This window comes from Tachyglossus aculeatus, chromosome 3 (genome assembly GCF_015852505.1).
Source record: "Tachyglossus aculeatus isolate mTacAcu1 chromosome 3, mTacAcu1.pri, whole genome shotgun sequence".
NCBI classification, from domain to species: domain Eukaryota; kingdom Metazoa; phylum Chordata; class Mammalia; order Monotremata; family Tachyglossidae; genus Tachyglossus; species Tachyglossus aculeatus.
In genome coordinates this window covers 72,748,574-72,769,571 of record NC_052068.1, presented here as the reverse complement: position 1 = coordinate 72,769,571, position 20,998 = coordinate 72,748,574, and the positions used below count along the sequence as shown (strand labels likewise).

Genomic DNA, 20,998 nt, shown 5'->3' with positions numbered 1-20,998 from the left:
GTGGGGTAGGGACCGTCTCTATATGCTGTCAGCTTGTACTTCCCAAGTGCTTAGTACAGTGCTCTGCACACAATAAGTGCTCAATAAATACGATTGAATGAATGAATGAATGCCAAGCACTGTACTAAACTCTAGGGTAGATATGAGAATCAGATCCTACATGGGGCTCAAGGTCTAAGTAGGAGGGAGAACAGATATTAAATCCCCATTTTGGAGATGAGGGAACTGGGGAAAAGAGAAGTGAAGTGACTTGCTCAAAGTCACCCAGGAGATAAGTGGCAAAGCAGGGATTAGGACCCAGGTCCTTTGACTCCCACGGCTGTGCTCTTTCACTAGACCACGCTATTTCCCTTCAGTGTCATTTACAGAAGAGAAATTTCCATGTGATGTAAAGTCAGTCAGTTCTCATGGTCTTGTAATGGGGTTTAAATCCTTTCCAGGAAGAAGTTCTTTAATTCTGATCGTGTCTACTAACTCCATCATTGTGAGCATATTGTAGTTTCCCTTGCTACAAATCCCCACTGTTTACATAACATTTCCTTTCTGTAAAATGCCAAGGAAAGAATGGATATTAAGACTGAGGAATCAACCTTCATTTCAATGAGATTTTCAGACTGTGCTAAGTGGCGAGGAATAAGTGTAACCAAGGAGAACAATTGTGTCAGTTATCTCTCTTTCCTATTATTACAGGTGCTCAGTATTGCCCAAGACCTTTCTCTAGCTCCTCCTTAATGCTTCTGAAAAGTTCCATTTTTTGTTGTTTATCTCTAGTGGGCTCTGCACAAACATTCCATGTGGGACAGGAACTGAGTCTGACCTGATTATATCTACCCCAGCGTTTAGCACAGTGCTTGACACATCATAAAACTCTCCAGTGCTTGGCACACAGTAGTACTCTCCAGGGTTTGGCACATAGTAATACTCTGCCAAATACCTTCTCAAGCACTTAATACAGTGCATTACACACTGTAAGCACTCAATCAATACCACTGAATGATCGATTGAAATACCATCATCATCATCATCATCAATGGGCATTACTCTAGAAGCCTCCTGGTCCTTGATCATCCTACAGCATAGACCCCAGCAACATCACCTTGAAAACTGCGGTTTAGTCAGGGGAATTTCTTCAGTGGGTGATGGTAAGGAAAGGACGCTGGTCCTCCCTCTTTGTTGATGGGGCTGATGAGCTAATGGATATATCAATGACAATCCCAATGGTCAACTCAGGATAGATCGAAAGACAAAATTTGAAAAAAGACAACAACAAATTCTTTATATTCCTCTTGCCTTCTCTGTAGATTGTGAGCTCGTTGTGATCAGGGAATGTGTCACTAGGTTGTTTCACTGTACTGTCCCAAGTGTTCAGTACAGTACTTTGCACACAGTAAGTGCTCAATAAATACGATTGAATGAATGAATGTAGTCCTACTGTCCATCCTCAGATTATCCCCGTCTAGACTACTCCACAGCCAGAAGACTTCACCCTAAGCAGGCCCATGCAGTCTCCTTAAAGCCCACAAAGTCTGCTAGGAGGAGAAGAGTGGCCCAGTGGAAAGAACATGGGTCTGGGTTCTAATCCTGGGTTGGTCACATGTCTTCTTTGTGACCTTGGACAAGTCACTTCACTTTTCTGTCACTCAGTTATCTCACCTGTGAAATGGGGATTGAGATGGTGAGCCCCTTAAGGTGCATGAACTGGGTCTTACCTGATTGGTGTTATCTACTCCAGTCCTTAGAACATTGCCTGGCACATAGTAAGCACTTAAATGCTATTTTAAAAAGTCAATCCATTAACTGAAGGTATTTGTTGAGCAGATAGAAAGCAGTGTACTAAGTGCTTGGGTGAGTTCAATAGGGTAATTAGACGTGATCACTGCCCTCAAGGAGCTTACAATCTAGCAGGGGAGACAGACGTTAAAATAAATTACAGGTAGGGGAAGCAACCGATTTTAAAGTATAGAACTGCCAAGGGTTGAAGAGTGGAGTGAGTACCTAAGCGCTTAGGGAGTGAGGACTCAAGTGCATAGATGATGCAAAAGGGAAGAAAACAAGGATGGGGAAATCAGGGCTTAGTCGGGGAGGGCTTCTTGGAGGAGATGTGTTTTGTTCAGCCACAAAGCCCCCAGTCATTTCCCCTTCAGTGACCCCGACAGGCCCCTCTCAGGGTAGCACCTGGAGAGTTTCCAGTACTCTACCAGTCTCGACTACAGGAGGGACAGTCAAGCAGAGGCCCGTCCATCCCATTCCATTCCTAGCTTGAACAGTGGCTAGCGAGTGGCAGGCAACCTGCTACAAGTCAAAACTCACCCGTGCTGGGCAGCAGCGGCACGGGAGAGAGTCGAGGATGGAAACTCAGGTTTAAAGGGCGGAAGGAGGCAATGGTAAACCACTGCTGCATTTTTACCAAGAAAACTCTATGGATACACTACCACAGTGATTGCTGATGGAGGTGAGGTGTTACAGGAGAGATGTGTCCATGGCGTCGCTGTGGGTTGGAAACGACTCGATGGCATAAGACAAGACCCCACAGGATGTCTGGAAAAATCCATTTACATGTACTCTCACTTTGGTGCTGGTTGGGATTAAAGCTATTGGTCAGATAGGGTCCCTCTTCCTCCACTAGCCCACCAGGACTGCCCTCTCCACAGGGAGGACTCCCATAGATGCCTCAGAGGACCCCGGTGTACTTCCCTTGAGAAGCGGCTTGGCTTAATGGATGGAGCACAGGCTTGGGAGTCAGAAGGACCTGGGTTCTAATCCCAGCTCCACCACTTGATTTTATGTGACCTTGGATAAGTCACTTCACTTCTCTGTGCCTCAGTTACCTCATCTGCCAAATGGAGATTGAGATTGTGAGCCCCATGTGGGACAGGGCCTGTGTTCAACACTGTTTGCTTATATCCATCCCAGGGCTTAGGACAGTGCCAGGTGCAGAGTAAGCTCTTAACAAATACCACAGTTATTCCCTTCAGTTACAGCTTCAACCCTTATACTTTACTATTTCTCCTGTCTGTAATGTATTTTAAAGTCTTTCTCCCCCTGTAGACTATAAACTCCTTTGCGAGCATGGATTGTGCCTACCAACTCTAATTATTGTTCTTTCCCAAGTGCTTAGCGCAATGATTTGCACACCATAAGCACTCAATAAATATCACTGATTGATTGCTTAAGAATTAGGCATTCATTTCCTCAGATTGTGGCTTTTTATGTATGAGAGCTGAGAAAGAGCTGGTGTTATGTAGGCAACAAACTGTGAGACAGGGATCAGAACCCCAGAGGGTGTGTAGGTGTGTGGGCCTGTGTGTGTGTGTGTGCACACACGTGTGTATGCACATACATGCATGTTAGGAGAGGGACCCATTTCATGATTCCAGTTTCAACAAAGCCACAGCTTGAGCTGTGTGCAGTAATATCATCCTTTCAATACAGAATTGTTAGTTATTTCCTTCTGCCCTCTTTTGGGTGAAAATGAACAAAAGAACAATCTTCCAGGGACCAGAAGACATAGTGACTACCAAAAAAAGTAACACTCTAATTAGAAAAGACTTCTATTTTCTCCTGGGTTCAGGCAAGGTAATAGACCATATGTTTCAAGCCTCCAACTTTCCTTTGAAGTTTCTGATGAATGTGTCTCGGTGGGGCTGTTTCTGACAATGGAAAACCAATTTTATGGTTTAGAATTTGCCTTCTAGCAGCCACCTGGTAGTAACCCACCCCTGCAAACTGTTAGTGCTTTCCAGTTTAGAGACAGATAAGAAAGAATCAGGAGCAATGTCTAAATTAAGCACAAAAATCAACAAAATGCCAGTGTTCATGGTGTCTTTTTTGACACGTATGTTGATTGGAAAATAGAATATCCAACAAAACAAAGGTCAATACCCATTGCCCAAATGCATGATTTTCAGTTTGAGGTTTCTTGGATAACTCTGTTATATTGCACTCTCCCAAGCGCTTAGTACAATGCTCTGTGCACAGTAAGCATTCAATAAATACCACGCATTGAATGTATAAACATTCACTTAAAAAGCACAAATTGAGTTGTGCATTAGAAAAAATCCTGGGCATTAATCTCCCCTTCAAAAACAAGAAAACTCTAGATCCGGGTACATAATTGTGCAAACATGTATATATTCATATATCAACTCAGGGCTTCACGGTTTCACGGTTGTGGGATTGTCGGTTACTTTTTATGTATGGGGGTAGTCAAGGCTAAGAAAATGACATTATTTTATGCTATTCATTAAGCATTAACTATGTGCTAGGCACTGTATTAAGCGCTGGGCTAGATACAAACTAATCAGGTTGGAGACAATGTCTGCTGCACATGGGGCTCACAGTCTTAACCCTATTTTCCAGATGAGGTAACCGAGGCTAAGAGAAGTGAAGTGACTTGCCCAAGGTCACACAGCAGGCCAGTGATAGAGCTGGGATTAGAACCCAGGTCTTTCTGACTCCAGGCCCATGCTCTATCCATTAGGCCCTGCTGCTTCTAATTGACAGTCCAGTCCACCCTGTGCAAATACAGAGAACTGTGCAATTATATATGCTTTTCAAAGGACTTGACTGCTATTTCTAATTCTGTCTCATGCAGCTGTCATCTCAAAGACTTTGCTCTCTGAAAACCACGGCTGCTGGTCACTTTGGACAATCTAAAGTAACTCTCCCGAGCAGTACACAGTTGCCTGTTTTGTGGGAGACTGTACCACATTATGGTTGTCAAAGTTACTTCTTTTCTTGCAGTGTCCCTGTTCTGACTCACTATACTGCAGCTGCTTGTCATCCTTTCTCCATCTATGTCATCCCTTCTCCATCTATGTCCTGCATTGTGTGCTACTTGTCTTCCAGGATTTTGTTGCGGTGATCCTGTCCTGTCATCTGCTGTTAATCAATCAATATATTTTACTGACCTTTGACTGCGAATATAGCACTGTATTAAGTGGCTGGGACAATACAATACAGTTGGTACACACAATTCCCGTCTTTGAGGAGGTTACGATTAGTGGGTTATTGATTGTGGTACATGGGTTGATGATGAATGTAGATTTGCTAAGGAATTATATATGCTGAAATCTGATCTGATATCAGCAAAATTAGCCATGCTTCTCAGGCTTTGTTTCTGTTTGATTTGGGTTTTTTATTTTATTCTCATCTCCTTGCCCTTGGTAACATACACAGAGCATCCACCTATCTGGGCCCATAGGCTCACACGCCCTCTAAAGCAGATCTATCCCCATTGGTTCATTACCCAGACAGATACTCTAGTACATATGTGTACACACACACACACACACACACACACACACACACTCACACAAATACATCTGTACAGTTAACCCTCATATATACAGACATATCCCAATCAAGAGACAGGCATGATCATAAACAGTCTCATACACTCACAGACATATTCACATACAATTTCTCACAATCTCAAATGAAAAGAGCACACATTTGCATATATTCCTGTTACAATATTTTGATGAGGATGCCCAGATCAATGTTTGGAGGAGATATGTAAATGGAGTGGGATTTTCCTGTGTGGCTGGCATTGCACCCAGTGACATTTTCAGTTCTATGGATTGATGTCTGAACAAAATCCTCAAGTGTCAAAAATGAAGCTTTCCCCACTGAAGCTTGACATGACAAGCCAAAGCCCTGCTCCCCACCTGTTACTGGATCAATAATAATGGCATTTATTAACCACTTACTATGTGCAAAGCACTGTTCTAAGCACTGGGGAGGTTACAGGGTGATCAGGTTGTCCCATGGGAGGCCCATTTTCCAGATGAGGTAACAGAGGCACAGAGAAGTGAAGTGATTGGCCCAAAGTCACACAGCTGACAATTGGCAGAGCGGGGATTTGAACTCATGACCTCTGACCCCCAAGCTTGGGCTCTTTCCACTGGGCCATGCTGCTTCTCTACCTTTCAGATGATTGGTAAGCCTGGGATGATGCCAGAGACACTCATTCAATTTCCTCCTGCTCTGGACCAGCTTTCCAATGGGCTCTGAACAGGAAACAAAGACCCCATTTTGCCACCACATTTACTGTGAGGAAACTGAGGCATAGGCAAATCACTTCATTCTCTGTGCTTCAGTTACCTCATCTGCAAAATGGTGATTAAGATTGTGAGCCCCATGTGATTAGTCCCACCTGATTCGCTTGTAGCTACCCCAGCATTTACAACAGTGCTCGTTCAAGCTCTCATCCTATCCCGTCTGGATTACTGTATCAGCTTCCTCTCCAATCTCCCATCCTCCTGTCTCTCCCCTCTTCAGTCCATACTTCACGCTGCTGCCTGGACTGTCTTTGTCCAGAAACGCTCTGGGCATGTTACTCCCCTCCTCAAAAACCTCCAGTGGCTACCAATCAATCTGCGCATCAGGCAGAAACTCCTCTCCCTCGGCTTCAAGGCTGTCCATCACCTCGCCCCCTCCTACCTCACCTCCTTTCTCTCCTCCTACAGCCCAGCCTGCACCCTCTGCTCCTCTGCCACTAATCTCCTCACCGTGTCTCATTCTCGCCTGTCCCGCTGTCGACCCCCTGCCCACGTCATCCCCTTGGCCTGGAATGCCCTTCCTCTGCCCATCCACCAAGCTAGCTCTCTTCCTCCCTTCAAAGCCCTACTGAGAGCTCACCTCCTCCAGGAGGCCTTCCCATACTGAGCCCCCTCCTTCCTCTCCCCCTCCTCCCCCTCCCCATCCCCCCAGCCTTACCTCCTTCCCCTCCCCACAGCACCTGTATATATGTATAAATGCTTGTACGTATTTATTACTCTATTTTATTTGTACATATTTATTCTATTTATTTTATTTTGTTAATATGTTTTGTTTTGTTCTCTGTCTCCCCTTTTAGACTGTGAGCCCACTGTTGGGTAGGGACCGTCTCTATATGTTGCCAACTTGTACTTCCCAAGCGCTCAGTACAGTGCTCTGCACACAGTAAGCGCTCAATAAATATGATTGAATGAATGAATGAGTGCTTGACACACAGTAAACACTTAACAAATGCCATCATCATCATCATCATCATCACCTCCTCTTGGCCATAGCACTTCAGCGTCTGGAAACTTGGTGATGGGACTGCAAAGTTGGTGGGATATCCTGTTCTTTCCTTTTTTTCTAAGGAGAATGGAGTTTTCTGCCAGGATTGGCCAGGGCTCAGGCCTAGAACCTCTTTAATCAGCAGCTAATACTCCAGCCCCACTGACCTGGCCCTTTCACATTGCTTGTACAGATCCAGGTCCCAGCTCCTCTCTAACCGATGGTCAAGCCCAACTTTCACTGTGAGTCCCTGAGCAGGAAAGAGTGCCCTACATCAAAAAGGGCATCACCTCAGACTGGGGGGTAGGGGTCATGCAGCAGAGAACCTATGGACTGCTAAGGACCCTGGTGTCTAAGACTCATTGGAAGCAGTATGGCCTAGTGGATGAAGCAGCACGGCTTAATGCATAAAGTTTCGGTTTAGGAACCCCGGCTCCACCACCTGCCTGCTGTGTGACTTTGGGCAAGTCACTTAACTTCTCGGTGCCTGAGTTGCAAAATGGGGAATCAATACCTGTTCTCTCCTGCTACTTAGACTGTGAGCCCCATGTGTGACAGGAACTGTATTTGGCCTGAATACCTTATATCTCTACCCAGCAGTTAGAACAGTAGTTAAGCATAGTAAGTCAGTCAGTCAATTGCATTTGTGCAGAGCACTGTGCTAAGTGCTTGGGAGAATACAACGTAGCAGTAAACAAACACATTCCCTACCCACAATAAGCTTCAGTCCGGAGGGGGAAACAAATATTAATATAAACAATCCCGCAACCTTGGTGTCATCCTTGACTCTGTTCTCTCATTCACTCCACACATCCAATTCGTCAACAAAACCTGCCAGTCTCACCTTCGCAACATCACCAAGATCTGCCCTTCCCTTTCCATTCAAACTGCTACCTCATTGGTACAGTCTCTCATCCTATCCCAACTGGATTACTGCATCAGCCTCCTTTATGACCTCCCAATCTCCTGCCTCTCCCCACTTCAGTCCATACTTGACTCTGCTGCCCAGATTATCTTCCTACAGAAACGTTCAGGGTATGTGTCACCCCTGTCCTCAAAACTCTACAGTGGCTACCAGTCAACCTACGCATCAGGCAAAAACTCCTCACCCTCGGCTTCAAGGCTGTCCATCACCTCGCCCCATCCTACCTCACCTCCCTTCTCTCCTACTACATCCCAGCCCACACAGTCCACTCCTCTGGTGCTAACCTTCTCACTGTGCCTCGATTGTGCCTATCCCGCTGTCGACCCCTGGTCTACACCCTACCTCTGGCCTGGAAAGCCATCCCTCCTCAAATCTGCCAAGCAATCACTCTTACCCCCTTCAAAGTCCTACTGAAGGCTCAACTCCTCCAAGAGGCCTTCCCAGACTGAGCCCTCCTTTTCCTCAGCTCCCCCTCCCTTCCGTGTCACCTCTCCCCTCTACCTTTGCTCTCCCCCCACCCACAGCACATATGTATATATAGTAATAATAATAATAATGGCATTTGTTAAGTGCTTACTATGTGCAAAGCACTGTTCTAAGCACTGGGGGGATACAAGGTGATCAGGTTGTCCCATGTGGGGCTCACAGTCTTAATCCCCATTTTACAGATGGTAACTGAGCCTCAGAGAAGCTAAGTGACTTGCCCGAGGTCACACAGCAGACATGTAGCGAAGCTGGGATTAGAACCCACGACCTCTGACTTCCAAGCCCTGGCTCTTTCCACTGATCCACACTGCTTCTCTATGTATAAATCTATAATTCTATTTATTTATATTGATGCCTGCTTACTTGTTTTGATATCTGTCTCCCCCATTCTAGACTGTAAGCCCAGTGTGGGCAGGGATTGTCTCTCTTTATTGCTAAATTGTACTTTCCAAGCACTTAGTACAATCAATCAATCGTATTTATTGAGCGCTTACTGTGTGCAGAGCACTGTACTAAGCGCTTGGGAAGTACAAGCTGGCAACATATAGAGACAGTCCCTACCCAGCAGTGGGCTCACAGTCTAGAAGGGGGAGACAGAGAACAAAACCAATAAGTGCTCAATAAATACAACTGAATGAATGAATGAATAGCTGTGGGCTGGAATGAATAAAGGGAGTGATTCAGGGTAACACAGAAGGGAGTGGGAGAAGAGGAAAGGAGGGCTCATTCAGGAGCGGTGCCTTCAATAAGGCACTGAAGGTGGGGAGAGTGATTATCTGTTGTTAAACAATTAACAAATACCACACATGCCAAAAAAAAACACTATGTTCATCTTCAACACCAAGAGAAAAGGGAATTATAAGCTTCTGGAAATAAGCCAGAACAGGCCTCAATTTAGCTCCAGTGCAAGCGGCTGACATTCTGGGGTGAGGGGTTGGAGAGGGTAGGTAGTCAAGCCGGGGAGGGGCTGTGCCGCACTGTCCCTTTGGTCATCATCATCATCATCAATCGTATTTACTGAGCACTTACTATGTGCAGAGCACTGTACTAAGCGCTTGGGAAGTACAAATTGGCAACATATAGAGACAGTCCCTACCCAACAGTGGGACCAGCAGCTGCAGCCATGCCTCTCCCAGAGGCCTTGAGCTGCATGCCCAGTGTCCTCTTCGCTGGCTGACTGGGCATCCCTCCTCATCGACACACTGCTCATTTGCCACCATGGCAATGGCGGCCACCACCCTTCCTCCCTCCCTCCTCTAACTCCCGACAGCCCCACTGCCGCTTGGCATGGGTGAAGATGGGGTCAGTGGACAGAGGTGAATACCATCACCTCTCTGCACACCTCTCGGTGTGCTCTGCACAGAGTAAGCGCTCAATAAATACGATTGATGAAATACGATTGATGATCAGTGCTCCAGTAAGAAATGTTTCTCTCTTTCAGCCCTGAAATTATTCAAAGCAATACCTGGCCAGGCTGGGATTTCTTCCTATCCATATTTAAAAATGAACCTTTTCTTTCTATTGAGTACAAGAAGACCGGGAGAGTTCTTAGGATTGACAGAGGCCCTCTCTGGAAGTGGGTGGGCTGCCCCCACAGAAAAGCGGGAATAATGCATTCCCACAGGTGGTTCTGGGGCCTAATGCATACTCTGATGACCATCCCATGTTCAAACTTCAAACACTCTTTGGCTGTTTCAATCCACTCCACAAGGTCAGCTTTTTGACCCAGCAACAACAGCCACCCACGGCCAGCCCCAGCAAGAGTTGAGGGCTTGGGGGTTGAAAGTCAGATGTCACATGAGGAAACATCCTTTCTTTTAGCAGAAGAAATGGGCTCCTGAAGGGTGCCACTGGTTACTAAAACCACCCTGTAAGGGAATTTTTAATATGTGTTTTCCACAAGAAAGACACCATCTTCTTCCTTCAGAGTAAATTTCAATTCAGAATCCTTTTCAAAAACTGTCTTTAAAAAAAAAAACATAAAGCACACAAAAGTGGGTTAATTTTCACCCAGGTCGCATGTCACGTGATCTCTCAATCTGTTAGAGAAAAATCAAATCACAGTTCAATAGGTCTCTCCTAAAAGTTGGATAGATTATTTCATAACTTTATAATAAAACAGAAACAAGGAATTGGATAGGCTCCTTATAAAAGTTCACTTTTCTCTTTGGGAAATGAAACCAGAAGATATCTTTATCATGCATGGTATTTATTAAGTGCTTATTATGGGCCAACTACTGGAGATAGCCCAAGGTTTTCAGATCCCCATGGACGACACAGTCTATCTTATTCCCATTCCACAGATGAGGAAATTGGAGAAAAGAGACATTGAATGACTGTCTTGAGATCATAGAGCAGGCCAGTGGGACTTATACCCTGGTTCCAATAGGTCATGCTGCCTCTTTTTATCGAAGTCTTTGTAAAATAAGAACAATTTTCATAATTTTTTAATTTTTAAAAAGGCCTGCTGCTCATCTATTAACAGGGACTGTGGAAATTGCTCGAGGTAATAATAATAATAATAATAATACTGGTATTTACTAAGCGCTTACTATGTGCAAAGCACTGTTCTAAGAGCTGGGGAGGTTACAAGGTGATAGGGTTGTACCACAGGGGGCTTACAGTCTTAATCCCCATTTTACAGATGAGGGAACTGAGGCCCACAGAAGTGAAGTGACTTACCCAAAGTCACACAGCTGACAAGTGGTGGAGCCAGGATTTGAACCCATGACCTCTGACTCCAAAGCTGGGGCTCTTTCCACTGAGCCACACTCAGTAGATGTCAACAGTTTCCCACAATTCTCCTTCCCACTCCTTTACTTAGGACAAAATAAGTGGGAAGTAGATGCAGCATTTTTAAAAGGCTGAGGATTGCAGTTGGGAACATTCATTCATTCAGTCATATTTATTGAGTGCTTACTGTGTGCAGAGCACTGTACTAAGCGCTTGGGAAGTACAAGTCTGCAACATATAGAGACGGTCCCTATGCAACAATGGGCTCACAGTCTAGAAGGGGCAGACAGACAACAAAACAAAACATGTGAACAGCTGTCAAGTCATCAGAATAAATAGAAGTAAAGCTAGATGCACATCATTAACAAAATAAATAGAATAGTAAATATGTACAAGTAAAATAAATATAGTAATAAATCTGTACAAACATGTATACAGGTGCTGTGGGGAGGGGAAGGAGGTAGGGCGGGGATGATGGGGAGGAGGAGAGGAAAAAGGGGCTCAGTCTGGGAAGGCCTCCTGGAGGAGGTGAGCTCTCAGTAGGGCTTTGAAGGGAAGAAGAGAGCTAGCTTGGCAGATGTGGGGAGGGAGGGCATTCCAGGCCAGGGGAAGGACGTGGGCCGGGAGTCGACGGCGGGACAGGCGAGAGCAAGGTACAGTGAAGAGGTTAGCAGCAGAGGAGCAGAGGGTGCGGGCTGGGCTGGAGAAGGAGAGAAGGGAGGTGAGATAGGAGGGGGCGAGGTGATAGCCTTGAAGCCGAGAGTGAGGAGTTTTTGCTTGATTTGTAGGTTGACAGGCAGCCACTGGAGATTTTTGAGGAGGGGAGTAACATGCCCAGAGTGTTTCTACACAGAGATAATCTGGGCATCAGAGTGAAATATAGACTGAAGTGGGGAGAGACAGGAGGATGGGAGATCAGACAGGAGGCTGATGCAGTAATTAAGTTGGGATAGGATGAGAGATTGAACCAACACAGTAGCAGTTTGGATGGAGAGGAAAGGGCAGATCTTGGCGATGTTGCGGAGGTGAGACTGGCAGGTTTTGGTGACGAATTGGATGTGCGGGGTGAACGAGAGAGCAGAGTCGAGGATGACATGAAGTTTGCGGGCTTGTGAGATGGGAAGGATGGTAGTGCCGTCTACAGTGACGGGAAATTCAGGGAGAGGGCAGGGTTTGGGAGGGAAGATAAGGAGCTCAGTCTTGGACATACTGAGTTTTAGATGGCAGGCAGACATCCAGATGGAGATGTCCTGAAGGCAGGAGGAGATACGAGCCTGGAGGGAGGGAGAGAGAGCAGGGGCAGAGATGCAGATTTGGGTGTCATCAGCATAGAGATGATAGCTGAAGATGTGGGGCAGGGGAAGCAGAAAGTTCTAACAACCTAAACTGACCCAAGATAAACCTGAAAGTCTAGTCTGACACTCCCAATGAACTCCCTCTTGCTAATGATTTAGAGGTTGAAACTTGTGATGAATGTACTACATTGTGATGATCACTGAAAAGCAGCATGATGTACTGGATAGACCATTGGCCACGGAGTCAGAAGGTGATGGGTTCTAATCCCAGTTCTGCCACTTATCTGCTGTGTGACCTTGGGCCAGTCACTTCACTTCTCCTCAGTTACCTCATCTGGAAAATGGGGATTAAGACTGTGAGCCTCACTTGGCTCAGGGACTGTGTCCAACCCGATTACCTTAGACCTAACCCAGTGCTTAGAACAGTGCCTGGCACATAGTAAGCACTTAACAAATACCATCGTTATTATACTATTGAAAGCAACACCAGCTGGAAGCCAAAGCTTTACTCTCATTTCTCTCAGACTCAGCAGCAGGCTAGGAAGTGCCTCCAATGGTAGACAGAGATGATAAATGGATCGAATCGAAGATGCAGAACAAGGGATGTGAAGAATCTTTTTGGAAAATCTTTGTTCAGCATGATTACTAGTATGCAAAAATCAATCAGTGTGGCTCAGTGGAAAAAGCCTGGGCTTTGGAGTCAGAGGTCATGGGTTCAAATCTCGGCCCCACCAATTGTCAGTTGTGTGGCTTTGGGCAAGTCACTTCACTTCTCTGGGCCTCAGTTACCTCATCTGGAAGATGGGAATTAAGACCATGAGTCCTGCATGGGACAACCTGATCACCTTGTATCCACCCCAGTGCTTAGAACAGTGCTTTGCACATAGTAAGCGCTTAACAAATGCCATTATTATTTATTTATTATTTATATACACTGAGCACTTAGTATGTGCAGATGCTTGGGAGAGTACAATATAACAGATTTGGTAGAAACGTTTCCTTCCCCCATGGAGCTTACAGTATTCATTCTATCCTATTTATATTGAATGCTTACTGAGTGCAGACAGCAGCCTGGAGATGTAAAATGCAGGGCCATGAGGAGGTGCTAGAAGAGGTCATAGAAATGGGAGAAAAAGAAGATGTGGCGGGTGGGGGGGGGGGGGGGTCATCATCATCATCATCAATTGTATTTATTGAGCGCTTACTGTGTGCAGAGCACTGTACTAAGCGCTTGGGAAATACAAGTTGGCAACGTATAGAGACAGTCCCTACCCAACAGTGGACTCATCATATGATGACCCAATATCAGTCTCAACAGTCTGTTGTTTCCAAGGATCCTCATCCTTCTTCCTGTAATGGGTAAGAAGCACTGCTCTAAACTTCCCTCCACCCTCACCCTACCATCTCTCAAATCTGTATAAGATGCAGTGACATGCACCCAGCACATGGCTACTCCTTAAATAGCAAAACTTTAATCCCATCCCTTAGGATTCTTTGCAACATCTCAAGGAGTTTCTACCAACGTCACCTATGGTCGGGATGTCAGCTTCTTAATTTCTTCCTTGAGTGGCTACAATCAATCAATCAATCAATCAATCGTATTTATTGAGCGCTTACTATGTGCAGAGCACTGTACTAAGCGCTTGGGAAGTACAAATTGGCATCACATAGAGACAGTCCCTACCCAACAGTGGGCTCACAGTCTAAAAGGGGGAGACAGAGAACAGAACCAAACATACCAACAAAATAAAATAAGTAGGATAGAAATGTACAAGTAAAATAAATAAATAAATAAACAGAGTAATAAATATGTACAACCATATATACATATATACAGGTGCTGTGGGGAAGGGAAGGAGGTAAGACGGGGATGGAGAGGGGGACGAGGGGGAGAGGAAAGAAGGGGCTCAGTCTGGGAAGGCCTCCTGGAGGAGGTGAGCTCTCAGCAGGGCCTTGAAGGGAGGAAGAGAGCTAGCTTGGCGGATGGGCAGAGGGAGGGCATTCCAGGCCCGGGGGATGACGTGGGCCGGGGGTCGATGGCGGGACAGGCGAGAGCGAGGTACAGTGAGGAGATTAGTGGTGGAGGAGCGGAGGGTGCGGGCTGGGCAGTAGAAGGAGAGTACAATCAAGCTACTCGAATATTTGAATGGGTTGCTCAGGTCTAAGAGCTTCTTGGGGTGTGCTACATGTGACTTCTATTAATTATAAACAAAATCTTTGAAGAGTCTATGTTGGATGCATGAAAGGTGTTTCAAGCCTTGCTCTTTAGCTTTGAAAGTTTTCCGAGGGAGAAAAGCAGATCGTTTCTGCCTATCAGCGGGCTCACCGGCAGTCATTACTTTTCTTTTCATGTGTTCTTTTACATTCTGCCATCAAAGTGGCTTTTTACAAAGGCCTTGATTCGATACAACACGGTGTCATTTTGGAAAAGTAACAAGCGAGGTCCAGCACACATTAAATCAATTACACGAGAGGAATCACACCCCACTTGGTTTTTTCTTTTTACTCCGGGCTCTCAAAGGGTCACATTTTAAAGCTAGCTCCCTGGAGAATGCTCTTTAACATTCTTTGTGGGAACTTCATGGGCCCTCCTGAAGCAGCAGCCCGGGAATACAGTTCTAATGGCAGATGAGGCTTCGTTTTATCTTAGTTTGTTAGTTCAAAGTCATGGAACTTTAATGACCCAGGAGTCCCAGTTTTAATGCTCCAGTTTCCCAGCATCTGCTGTTGCTACTTATTCTAGATAAACATTGGACTAGTACTCTCATGCAATTTGGTGAGTTGGCGTTATTTACTCAATTGATTTGGTTCATGGTACCCGCCACTGTAATTCTTTGGTACAGTAGTGAGATAGTTCAAAAGAATGCACCTGCTAGGCAAAGCCCTCAGGGGAACATCTCTCTGGCAAGAAAATGCTGGATGGCCAGACCTCCACCGACACAAATATCACACTGGCAAGTGTAGGAATTAATTCCAAAAATGTTTTCATAGTTCATCCATTATGGCTATTCAGTGCACATGTGGGGCAAAGGATAAATGATCCTGCAGCTTGAAATGGCCACTTAGCCACTTTCTTCTTCCCTGAAAATAGCCTGATGGAATGCAAAGACCAGCTAATTGTCATTTCCTCCAATATTTGATTATGCGATGCTTGTAGCGCATCAAAGAATCCGTGGCTCCTTGAGATATTGCAGTGAATCCCAAGGGATGGGATTACAACCTCCATGGGCTGATGATGATCATAATAATAATAACAACATGGCTTAGGGGAAAGAGCATGAGCCTGGGATTCAGAAGGACCTGGGTTTTAATCCCAGTTCCACCACTTATCTGCTGCGTGACCTTGCACAAGTCCCTTAACTGCTCTGTGCCACAGTTACTTCACCTGTAAAATGGGGATTAAGATTTTGAGAACTATGTGAGATGTGGACTATGTCTGATAAATACCAAGTTATGAGTATCCATCCACACTGAACTCAGACTCTACGAACCCCATTTTACAGATCAGAAAACTGAAGTCCAGAGAATTTAAGTGACTTGCTCAAAGTTGGTGAGTAAGCCAGTGGCTAAACTGGGTTTCAAACTAGTACCGTACTCTGCCCACTGGCCACACTGATCTGAATCGAAGGCTCATTTGTGAGCTGACACTTACTTTTCCCTGTTGCTGCCCACAGCATGCAAAGATTGGACCTTAAGGATTGGATTTGTTTTAGGGCTTGTAAAGATGAAATCCCAGGTGTTCTGTGGCCCTCAAGAATGGGTACCAATTTGGGATAATAATAATAATGGTATTTATTAAGTGCTTACTGTGTGCAAAGCACTGTTCTAAGCGCTGGGGTGGTTACAAGGTGATCAAGTTGTCCCACGGGGGGCTCACAGTCTTAATCCCCATTTTCCAGATGAGGTAACTGAGGCCCAGAGAAGTGCAATGACTTGCCCTAAGTCACACAGCTAAGTGGCAGATACGAGATTTGAACCCATGACCCATGACTCTTTCCACTGAGCCATGCTGCTGAAATGGTAGTCAAATTCCCAGTCTCCTGCAGCTATGCAGCTATGGCTGGCTGCATTGTGCTGTAGGTAGTACATTTTCTTATTGTTGTTATTGTATTTGTTAAGTGCTTACTATGTGCCAAGCACTGTACTAAGCACTGTGGAAGTTACAAGATATCTGACCAATATGGAGCTCACAGTCTAAGAATTTTATGTTTTTTATTTTATGAATCTATACCCCTTAAGCACTTGGTGTTCATCCCATCCCAGCTCCACAGTACTTGGAGCAGAGTACATATCTTTATTTTGCTCTTCCCCTTCACCAATCTGAAATTTATTTAAATATCTGTCTCTGTTCTCTGGCCTGTAAGCTCCCTTGGTCAGGGATTGTCCCTACCAACTCTATTGTACTGTCCTCTTCTAGACTGTGAGCTTGCTGTTGGGTAGGGACCATCTCTATAATGTTGGCAACTTGTACTTCCCAAGTGCTTAGTACAGTGCTCTGCACACAGTAAGCGCTCAAATACGATCGAATGAATGAATGAATGTGCATAGTACAGGGCTCTGCACACACTAAGAACTCAATAAATACCATTGATTGCATCAGATATGTACTTTTCTGCATTTTTAAGAGGATCTGATGGCAATTATGATTGGTCCAGGACTAGCCTCCCATCTGTGTAAGAAGCATTGAAAAGAAAGAACTTGAAGATTTTGCTCCAGTGATACCCAAAAGCATAAAGCCATTTGAACAGTATGACTCAATTAGAGGAAACCCGGTGGACAGACAAGATTTCACAGGGCTGAACAACCCAGGTGAAGCAGAAGAAGAGAATGAGGTAAGTAGGATGAAAAGCAAAATCAGAGTCCCAGCTCTGCTATGATAGCCTGAATCCTGCTCTTGGATGCGCTCAGCCATGGCATTTCACTGCACATCCCTTGCCTTTCCCAGCTTGAATGTTGAAATGTGGAATCCCGACACCATAGAGTAAAAAGTCTGGGATTCTGAGAGTAATTGCACAGTATATTTAACCACTGGGGTAACCTCGCTAAAACTGACAAAATATGAAACAGTTTCAGTCACTGTGCAAAAGCAGAAGCAATGCTATAAGGTTGTCCCTTCTCAGCTTTTGGGCTTGGAAAAAATACCTGGAGAGAAAAGAGTGAGCAGATGAAATGAGGCTTTAGGGAATTTGAAGTTTCCTTCCCTCAGCTCTATCATGTTATCTGGAAAGTGTTGCTATCCCTGCACAGCTGAAGACTTTGGAGAGAGTTTTAACAAATTATCACAGCAATTGGAGCAACCGTTTTATTCCCAATGGTGCCCTTCTCCAGCAACACTGAAGCATTTCACGTTATCGGTGCTAAATGAACCCGCGTAAATGATAAACTAAGATGATGGTGCTGAGTCGCTCTACAGAGGGGTAGAGGGGAGCAGCCAGCTTCATCAGTCACCTTCAGTGACTCACTGGCTATCACTGGAAATGAGTGATAGGACTTGGTTTTAAAAACACATTATCCCTCCATTGAAATCCCTTTAGAAAAGTCCCATCTTCATACTAGCCAGGCATTTGTGTCACTTCAAGTGTCTTCCACTTTCTACTGCAATTTTACTCTGTGGCTTCCGTCAGGGAAAACGCTGATGTTTACTGCTGAAGGTGCTAGTATGAACTTCAGGCTTGGAGAAAAAGTGTACCACATATGCTTGAGAATGTATCTGGGAAAGAGCCCTGGATTTATGTGAGTGGGAGAAGCAGCAGTAGTAATACTAGTCACAGTAGTAGTCATGGCATTTATTGAGCACCTACTATACTAAGGTAAGGACTTGGGGAAGAACAACAGAAGCACAAGGGACAGACACTAATAATAATAATAATAGTGCTTGCTAAGCACTTACTATGTACCAGGCACCACATTAAGCGCTACGGTAGATATAAGGTAAGTGGGTTAGACACAGTTGCTGTCCCACATTGGGCTCACAATCTTAATTACCTTTTTACAAATGAGGGAACTGAGGCACAGAGAAGTGAAATGACTTGCCCAAGGTCACACAGCAGGCAAGCGGTGGAGCCGGGATTAGAACCTAGGTCCTTCTGACTCCCAAGTTCACTAGGCACCGCACTCTGCTGACAGTGGTTCTTCATTGTATATCAGCCCAGAATTCTGCTTTTTTTAAAAAGTGATATTTGTTAAGTGTTTACTATGTGTCAAACGTTGTTCTGAGGCACAACTGAGGCAAAAAGAATCGACTTGCCCAAGGTCACAAAGAAAGCATTTGGAAGATCTGGGATTGGAATCTGTTTTCTTTCACTCTCAGAACTGTGCTCTTTCCACTAGGTCATGAGATCTTAAGCCTGTTCCAAAATTCCCAGAGGCTCACCTAGAAGCATGGAGAAGCAGCATGGTCCAGCAGTAAGAACATGGGCCTGGGAATCGGAATAAACTGGGTTCTAATCCAGGCTCTGCCATTTGTCTGATGTTGAGAACTTGGGCAAGTCACTTAACTTCTCTGTGCCTCAGTTACCTCATCTGTAAAATGGAGATTAAGGGTGTGAGCCCCATATGGGACAGGGACTATGTTCAACCTAATTTGCTATAGCCACCCCAGCACTAAGTACACTGTCTGGAACATAGTAAGCACTTAACGAATACCATTGTTATTATCATTATTATTCATCAGACAATCTTGAAATGCAGGGTAGTCTCCTTTGCATAAAATTATCTAATCAATTTATCAGCAACCATTGTTAAAACCTAAATCCAGACCCTATCACAATTTCTCAACAATTACACATCGTTACCAATAATCCTGCCTATTCAAAAATGCACATTTTCCATTTGGAAGTTGAAACCACATGGCTTTGTGAAAAACATCGGAGTCCAAAAAACCTCTGAGATGGCAAACCAGCTAGTTCATTCATTCAATCATATTTATTGAGCACTTACTGTGTGCAGAGCACTGTACTAAGCGCTTGGGAAGTCCAAGTTGGCACCATAGAGAGACAGTCCCTACCCAACAGCGGGCTCACAGTCTAGAGGGGGAGGAAGACATTACAACAAATTAATAAAATAAATAGCATGGTCAATACGTAATATACGATTGAATGAATGAGTGCATCCCTTTGAGCCGGTCCCGACCCAACGGCGGGGGGTGGAGAGATGGATTCATTCATTCATTCATTCAATCGTATTGATTGAGCGTTTACTGCATGCAGAGCACTGGACTAAGCGCTTGGTTCATTCATTCATTCATTCAATCCTATTTGAGTGCTTACTGTGTGCAGAGCACTGTACTAAGAGCTTCATTCATTCATTCATTCAATCACAGTTATTGAGCGCTTACTGTGTGCAGAGCACTGTACTAAGCACTTGGGAAGTCCAAGTTGGCACCATAGAGAAACACTCCCTACCCAACAGTAGGCTCGCAGTCTAGAAGGGGAGGACAGACAACAAAACAAATTAATAAAATAAATAGAATAGTAAATATGTAATTTTAGACTTCTAAACTGTGAGCCCACTCTTCTAGACTGTGAGCCCACTATTGGGAAGGGGCCTTCTCTATAGTTACTCTCAAGGGGCTCAAATTCAAATTCAGGGATTATTTACAAATTACTGGGCCTAGAGCTCAGTTTGCAGTTCCAGTCTTGACTGCAAAGGTGGGGCTCTACTGTCTTCTGTTTCAATCAATATCATTTGAGTTACCTACGGTGTGCAGAACACTGCATTCATTGGTCAAGGATTGTGTGCAGAACACTCTATAAGATGCTTCCTTTATAAAGATCTGTGAATTTAGATTCTACTGTGTGCACAGCACTGAAATGTATGCTTGGGAGCATGCAATTAAGAGCAAAAGACACACACCCAGTCCTCAAGGGGCTTCCAGTCTCTTCCCTATCTCTTGATGCCTACTGTCTCCTTGATTTAGTGAGCTACCATCTTTCCTGAATCCTCTTCCAGACACATGATTTTTGCTACCATGATTCTGTTCTTCTCATTGAGAAGATCCAAGGTCACTCTGAAACACACCACTCTTTCCAATCAGTGATCTGGCCAAATCTTTTTTTTTTAATTTTGCAATACTTTGTAACAGCCAAATGCCCCTGCCAAAAGGCCAGCAACTAGAGATATAATGCCTCAGAATAAGTAAGTGCATCTTTCAATCTTTTTCATTCAGCATTACTTCTCCTTGCTTCCAGTCAAGAAGAAAAGCGAGTTGTATGTGGCCTGTCCCAGTGATGGACAGTCACCCTCGGTCATAGCCTGTAAGGACCACGGAACAGTTTGTCTGTGGTTCCATTTTACAAATCCTGCCACTGCCCTAATAGTGTTGTCCTTTGGTCCAGCTGCTTTCATGCACTTTTTTTCCAGCTGCACCTTTCTATTGCTATAAAGTTTTGCTTAATTGAAGGAATAAAATTCAATATTGATACCCCGTGGCCCTACAATACTACCTGTCATTCACACATGTGCTCTTGGCAATTGCTTTGGAATGACTATTTAGTGATGGGATGAGCAAAGC

At 44.7% G+C, this 20,998-nt stretch overlaps 1 protein-coding gene and 1 non-coding gene across 2 annotated transcripts in view; one reads left to right on the top strand and one right to left on the bottom strand.

Annotated features, from left to right (window-relative positions):
• The window catches only part of NRG3 (neuregulin 3), a 1,039,421-nt gene that overhangs the window by 314,215 nt on the left and 704,208 nt on the right, over positions 1–20,998 (bottom strand). The window lies entirely within an intron of this gene.
• LOC119925922 lies at positions 2,158–2,300 on the top strand. Its single transcript, XR_005449849.1, has one exon. It is a non-coding gene; the product is annotated as a small nucleolar RNA SNORA7 (small nucleolar RNA).